The sequence below is a fragment of the Triticum dicoccoides genome, chromosome 5A (genome assembly GCF_002162155.2).
Source record: "Triticum dicoccoides isolate Atlit2015 ecotype Zavitan chromosome 5A, WEW_v2.0, whole genome shotgun sequence".
Classification (NCBI taxonomy): domain Eukaryota; kingdom Viridiplantae; phylum Streptophyta; class Magnoliopsida; order Poales; family Poaceae; genus Triticum; species Triticum dicoccoides.
The window spans coordinates 419,820,824-419,828,505 of NC_041388.1; the positions used below are offsets into that span (position 1 = coordinate 419,820,824).

General features: G+C 39.2%; 1 long non-coding RNA gene across 1 annotated transcript; it reads right to left on the reverse strand.

Moving 5' to 3' along the window:
• Window positions 1-522: 522 nt before the first annotated feature.
• LOC119297494 lies at window positions 523-2,842 on the reverse strand. The gene is made up of 3 exons (XR_005145665.1): window positions 2,349-2,842; window positions 818-1,916; window positions 523-742 (listed from the first exon to the last, which is right to left on the reverse strand). It is a non-coding gene; the product is annotated as an uncharacterized LOC119297494 (long non-coding RNA).
• Window positions 2,843-7,682: the final 4,840 nt, after the last annotated feature.

Below are 7,682 nucleotides of genomic sequence, written 5' to 3' on the forward strand. Positions count from 1 at the left end.
CCATACAACTTTGATTTTTGCGTTCAACTAATTTTCTACCTCAACTTTGAAAACTTTGAATGTCTCCAAAGCTTCCAATTGGTCAGGTATAGGGTAAATATACCCATATCAGGGGAAGTTGTCTCTGAATGTAATGAATGAATCACAACCATTGACGGACTTAACGTTAAGGGGTCCACATATGTCAGTATGAATTAATTGTAAAACCCTTGTGTTCCTTACCACTCCTTTCTTAATTGTTTTTGCATATTTTCCTTTAATGCTTTCAACACATTTGGTGTAATGGAAGGAGTATTTTGTTTTTAACTAAGTGTTCCATTCCCCCCTTGAAATGTGGCCTAAATGACAATGCCACAATTTCGAAGAGTTACTAATGCATTTCCATTTCTTTTCAACATTAGATTCATCACTCACAAACATAACTAAATCATTATTAAGAAATAACATGTATAATTTGCCTCGTCTGACACTGAGGCCAACATTCTTATTAAACTCATCTAAAACGAACTGTCCATTGCCAAACATACATTCGTACATGTCATCATCTAAACAAGAAACGGAAATCAAATTCCTACTTAAGGTAGGTAGACAAAGAACATTATTCAGTCAAAGATTGTATAGCTCCAACATGGGAGATCCCATAGCTTCAACTCATCTCGCTGCCTTAAACTTTCTTGTTCCTCAACTTATAGTTTGAATCATACGAACCCCAGCATAGACTTAGCAACATGAGTGGTTGCACCTGAATCAATCCACCATGACATTATAGAAAATTTGACATAAAGTGATTCATCAACAAAATTTATTTCATTAGTACCTATTTCGTTCATCCATTTTAGGAAGCCTGGGCATTCCCTTTGGTCGTGTCCTTCCTTGGAGCAAAATTGATGCACGTTGAAGAAGAGGCGCCGACTTATTTACCCTTTAATGACTTATAGGCTTCTTTCTTCAATTGCCTTTTCTAAGGCTTAGGAAACCTTGCCCCAAGAAAGAAACTGATAAAGAATTCCTTGCTGAAATGGAGGAGCAATTCAAAGGCTTCGAGAAAGTGTACGCTCATGAGCTTTTGGCTAAGCTTCTTCAGAAGTACACTGTTGATGGGAATGTTAGACAACATAGATTGAGAATGATGAATGCTTTCACCAAGCTTGGAGCTTTGGATTGTTCATTAAGTGAAAACCTTCTCATACTCATGATTCTTGAGTCCCTTCCAACTGATTTTGATAAAATCAAGATCAACTATAATTCTCTAAAGGAAAATTGAACACTCGCTGAGATGACCACTAGGATTGTCCAGGTTAAAGTGAGGATTATGAGGTCGAATCATGCTTTCTCTTCCAGAGCCAACATGGAAATCTCTCTTCCTCCTGCACAATCCTAGCGGTAATCTCAACGAGTGCCCAATTTTCCTTTAAAGAACTATAATTGATCTTGAATTTATCAAAATCATTTGGGAGGGCTTTAGAATCATGACACGAGAAGGTTTCCCTCAATGAACAGTCCAAAGCTTTAAGCTTGGTGAAAAATTCAGCATTCTCAGTATATGTTGTCTAACATTGCCAACAACAGGTTAGCCAAAAGCTCGTGAGCGTATACTTTCCCAGAGCCTTTGAACTGCTCCTCCATTTCAGGAAAGAATTCTTCAGTAGTGTCTTTCTTGAGGAGTACCCTTGCAATGTCCGATGATATTGTCACATTCATAATAAGAAGCGCAATATGGTTGGATTTGTCCCTTTTTTTCCATCTTAACACCATAAGCATTTTTTTGAGGTCTGCATACACTGTGGCACCGTTTTTCTTCCCTCAAGGCAAAATCAAACTCATTATAACTGAACATAACTGAACCTGGGACTTCCAGCGTGGGTAGTTACTCACCTTACATGGTTCGATCCTGTCGTCTCAAAATGCAGCTGAAGCTGAAATTTTCATAAAAAAATACATAAGTAAACTTGCATGAATAGAAATTTACGTTGGTAATTGGTAAATAATTAAACATGCCAAAACTTTAATTTTTACTCTATGTCGAATCACCGTTGGGCAGAAAAGATGTAGAATTAAAACTCATTAGGGGATGACTCATAAAAATAAAACAATGTTGGTTAGAATTAAAATTTAGAGTCATATAATTCTTAAATTAAACATCAAATTTGTTCAATGGTGATCACAGAAGGGAGCACAATCTGTTCACGAGTGATTGGATTCACGGCGTGCATCTCAAAACGCTCATCGACGGTAATCACCCACCCATGTGAGGTCCCGATCAGATGCCTACGATGGATAGGCGGCTCGGGGAGGGTTAATTTGTGCCCTCTTTAGGGCAAGGCTGTAGAGGCAAGCAACATTCTCACCAGCTGATTCTGAAGTGTAGAGGAGGCATGGTGTCTGTGGACCGATGTTATGTATTCTTGTATACACCGAGTTCCAGAAGGAGTAGATAGAGCCCGCACAAATTTAGGGACCACAAAAAGGGCAAATATATCCATCATGATTTCCTCAGGCAGCTCCGGCGATTTTTCTGCTGCAATCTCTATCAGTGGTGGATCAACATGTTCTTGTGATATAGTTGGTGAACCGGGAGAAACCTCTAGGACCTTAGGCAAAACTTTAAAGATTAGAGAGCACAAACTCCCAGACCAATCATATCATTAGAAGCATTAGAAAATGGAAATAAGGACAACTCCAGCATATATCATTACAAGCATACAGAAAAGTAAACAATTAAAACTCCAGCGTATCATAATCACCAGACCAATTTCTGTATTTGATAATGTGCAATACAAAAACAGTAGTAGAACTCAAGAGATGAACTGCACCGCTAAACAATACAACAATTTATTGGACTACTGAGTTTTCTAGGTTGAACAATATGCAGTACAAAAATTCTATGTTGTTTGTGATAGATCTTTCTTAAATTTTCCAAAATATCAAGCACAATGTTTTCTAGGAAGCAAGGAAATTTTTCTGCATATATGTGTCTGTATGACAAGCTACAATCAGCAAAAAACAACCTTTCAATTCAAAAGCGAGAATTGCAGCCGATGTAATGAGTAGAACGAAATCAATATTCACCAAAACGTACCTCTTCCTCTAACTCATGTTTCTCTCCAATTTAAAACTGAAATACAGTCACCAAGACAGTCCCAAAGCACATAGGGGAAACATGAACTTAAATTTTGTAGCTAGGGTGTGCGGCACCTCTTGATCTAGTGATGCCCAGAAGCACCGTGTGTTCTCTATACTTGTAAAAAAACAATATTGTGGACTGTGGTTTTACGGGACAAGGCTGTTCCTGATGCAGTGTTGTTTTTGTTATCTTGCACATACTCAACACCAATTTAATGCATGTGTAATGCATGTGAATGATACTATTGTGGACTGTGGTGAAGGCTGAAGTTGCAGCCTGCAGAACGTATTACCATTTGGCTTACAAACAAAGAAAGGAAACAATTTTCGTTTGCCTGAAAAACCAAGGAGCTACTACCTGGTGTAAGAATCTCTGAATCTGTCATAAAAACACCGTACCAGTACCAGACACCATATTTCAGGCGGATGCATTGATGGATAAGTCTGTGTACTAGGGTCCTTGTGGGGCTGCAGCACATGGTCCTTGTGGCAGTTAGGAGGATAAAGTCCTGGACCATCAAGGACTGGCTGTTAGGATAGAGTTCTGTTCTTGACCATCAAGGACTGTCAGTTAGCATCTTAGACTAGCATCTTAGACTGGCATCTTGGCAGCATCTTAGCATATGCCTTGGCTGGCTAGCAGCCTATAAATATGTATCCCCAACCCCTCGGGTTGGCATGGCATTGTGTGAGAAATAAACCAACGAAAATTGTTCCAACTCTCCTAGTGTCATCCACATCTATCAATGCTCAGGCTGAAAGGTCTAACATGCATGTCATCAAGCATTCCTGGCACTCTTATTTCCTTATACTCCCTCTATAATTAATGATCTAAACACACTTATATTTCTTTACGTAGGGAGTATTAAATAAGTATTCGTATGTTTTTCTGGCGAGATTATTAACTAGTACTCCCTCCGTCTCGTAATAGAAGAGCGTTTTTGACACTAGTGTAGTGTCAAAAACGCTCTTATATTACAGGACGAAGGGAGTACTAATTTACTAACTTTATTCTTCTTCCAGGCAACGTGGTGTATCTAAACGCTCTTATATTGCTGAAAAACACATGATTTGTGTACATTGAAGCAATAACGTCAGTTTTGTTTTTCTTGCGACAAAACAATAACGTCAGGTTAGCTGCGTGTCGATGCGAAAGTTGATTTCCGTAGCAGAAGGTGCTAGTCAAAACAGAGGTAAAGCCATATCAAATCTGACGAACTCACGGACAGAACAATGGGTTGTTGAAATTCAGGTGGTCGACCTCTCACCTCCGTGGGCGCCATGGATCTGGTCGCCGGCGGCCCGGCAACCAGTTCTTCCTGCAGCAGCGGCCCAGCGACTGCGTCCCGCCTCCCGCGGCTGCTACGCGCTACGGCAGCCCAGCGTCTCGGTCCCGGCGATCAGAGAAGGATGCGCATCTACGCCGTGGACTGGGGAACAGATAGGGGCGGCTGTCACAGGCAGATCCTTTTTTTTCGCTGCTCCTTCCTTCGTTGTTTCCTGCGGGTTTTTTTTTCGTTTTTCTTCCGTGGATTTTGTTCCTTTTGGTTTTTTCAATGTTTTATTATGCGCTTTTCAGTGGTTTTGTTATTTTTTGTTTCTTTTTTAATTTTTGTATATTTTCTTTTATGTTTTTCTTCCTTTTTATGTGTTATATAAAAAGTTCTCCGAGTATTACAAAAAATATTCATCAATTATAAGAAAATGTTCACCATATATTACCAAATTGTTCAACATGCATTACAAAAATGTTCAACGCATATCACAAAATGTTCAATGCGTATTTAAAAATTATTTAACATATATCACAAAATTGTTAAACATTGTTCAGGTTATAATTTTATCTGCCGCTGTATTCAATTCTTAAGTACTCGCTCGACCTGTTAATCACTAACCTTTGGTAGCCCGATTGGTGATGAACAAATACCCTGTAATGTAGGGTTGTGAGTTTTATAATTCCTATTTGCCGCTCTCTACGGCAAACTGTTGCTGATTCGCACAGAGAGCTAGCGACTAGGGAACAGGGTGGGCCGGCCAATGACGACATAACGCGCGCTACAGTTACCAGGAACCTCCTAGAAGCTTCCTGATCAGTTTTGGGAAGCTTCTAGAAGGTTCTTGAACCAGTTTCCAGTAGTTTTTGGTTTTTTATTCGTGGTTTTTCTTAATTTTTTTCTTTTTCTTTTCTTTCGTTTTCCTTTTTTCTTTTGCCTTTTCATATCTGTATTTCTTTCTTTATTACTTTTGTAATTCCTTTTCTACTCGTTTTTTGTTTCTTTTTTCTTTTTTGAAATTTTAAAATTTGTTCAAGATTTCAAAATATGTTTGGATGTTCGAAAAAATGTTCCTATTTTTTAGTTTTTGTTCAGAAGTTAAAAAATCGTCATTTTAGAAAATGTACGTATATATGAAAGGAATATTCACCTTTCAAACAATGTTCATAAGTTCAAAAATAGTTCCTATTTCAAATTTTGTTCACAAATTCAATAAAAAAATGTTCACATACTTGAAAATATGTTCACCTTTGAAAATATATTCATCAGCTCAAAAAACGTTCCAGTTTTTTAAAAAAATTAGAAATTCAATAAATTTTATTAATGTTCACTTTTTAAAAAATTTGTCCAGAGCTTCGTTTTTTTCACAGATGCGAAAATTGTTCGTTTTATTCAAAATGTTCATGTTTTCAAAAATTGTTCCGTTTTCCAACATTTGTTCATAAATTAAAAAAAGCTCCCGTCTTTAAATTTGTTCGCAAATTCCAAAATTGTTTTAGTTTGTTAAAAAAAGAATTGAAAAAATGTTTCCATTTTTCAAAATTTGTTCACAAATTCATACATTCTTTCTGTTTTCTAATTTGCTTACAAATCCAAAATTTGGGCAATTTTTCCTATACTTGTTCGTGTTTTTAAGAAGTTGTTCAGAATTTAAAAAAATATATAGTCAGAATTTTCTTTAAATGTTTGAAAGGAAAATATTTGGATCTGCCTATATAGTCACTTGTAAAATATTTCGGGTGCATATTTAACAGTAGTACCGATCTGCTCCAGCGGTTAAGTACATGTCTCCCCTAGCGTTGAAGCAGCTCTTTTTTTGCGTTGTTTTTTACACCACTGGCGCTCATTTTTTGGGGGATTTTAATAGCTGCTCACCACCGAATAGGCCGGCCCATTCAGATCACGTGCCCTGCGCGAAAGCTCGACTGTTCGACGCTAACGAGCTTCAGCTAGGAGCTCTCTCCGAAGTAACTAACTAAAGAGTACTTGTTGTAAAGAACACTCCACTTTCTCAGGTCGTGACATGTGGCGCACATGCAGCGTGCCACTTGTCGCAACCTGAAAGTTTCCTTTTTTTTCATAGATCCGTTTATTGAAAACGTTTTATCTTTTAAACCGTGCGTTCAAATCTCGAACCGTTTTCATTGTTGGATTCCTCGCGTCGACATCTTCAAAATTAGATCCCATGTTGATAGGCTTTGACAAACTTTTTTTCACGAAAAAAACCGGGTGAAAAAACCGAAACCGGGAGCATTGATTTTTTTCCTTTTCGAAAGAGGCACGCTGGTGCCTCTCGTGAAAGCAAAACCGTGACTCTCGTGGAAGGAAAAAACAGAAAACGTGTTTTTTCCGTTTCTGAGAGGCACGGCCGTGACTCTCGCGAAAACACGACCATGCCTCTCGCAGAAGCAAAACCATGACTCTTGCGGAAAAAAAGGAAAACACGTTTTTTCCCTTTCTGAGAGGCACGGCCGTGACTCTCGCGAAAGCACAACCGTGCCTCTCACGGAAGCAAAACCGTGACTCTCGCGAAAGAAAAAAAATGTGTTTTGTTTTGCCCTTTCCAAGAGGCACGGCCGTGACTCTCGCGAAAGCACAACCGTCCCTCTCGCGGAAACAAAACCGTGACTCTCGCGAAAAAAAATAAATAGAAAACACGTTTTTTTAGTTTCCGAGAGGCACGGAGGTGACTCTCGCGAAAGCACAACAGTGCCTCTCGCGGAAGCAAAACCGTGACTCTCGCGAAAGAAAATAAATAGAAAACACGTTTTTTCTTCGTTTTCGAAAGGCACGATCGTGACTCTCGCTAAAGCACAACCGTGCCTCTCACCGAAAAAACCATGACATTCGCGAAAGGGAAAAAAAGAAAATGAGTATTTTTTGCGCAAAAAAAATTTATTTTTTTAATTTTTTTGGTCGAAAAGCTAAGGAAGACCGGGGGAAAACCAAAACGTCGAAAGAACCCGAAAAAAAACCGTTTAAAAAGCCGAAAACGCATGTGAAAAAATAAAAAAGCAACAAAATCCGAAGGGAGCGTCCAGAGCGCGACACGTGGCGAATGGCTGAGAGCGCGTCAAGTGGCGCTGATCGTTGCGAGGCTCCTGAAGGAGCGCTCGTTAACTAGTTGCTCCCAGCTCTCTCGTTGTCACAGCATCTACCCGGGCGGGCTGACCCTTGGACCGAAAAAAAACCACACAACCGAGTTCCACACACGCAGCCCAAACGCCCGGGCTATCAGGAAACCCTAATACCTAGCCCATATGTGGGGTGGATATGGGGAGGTCT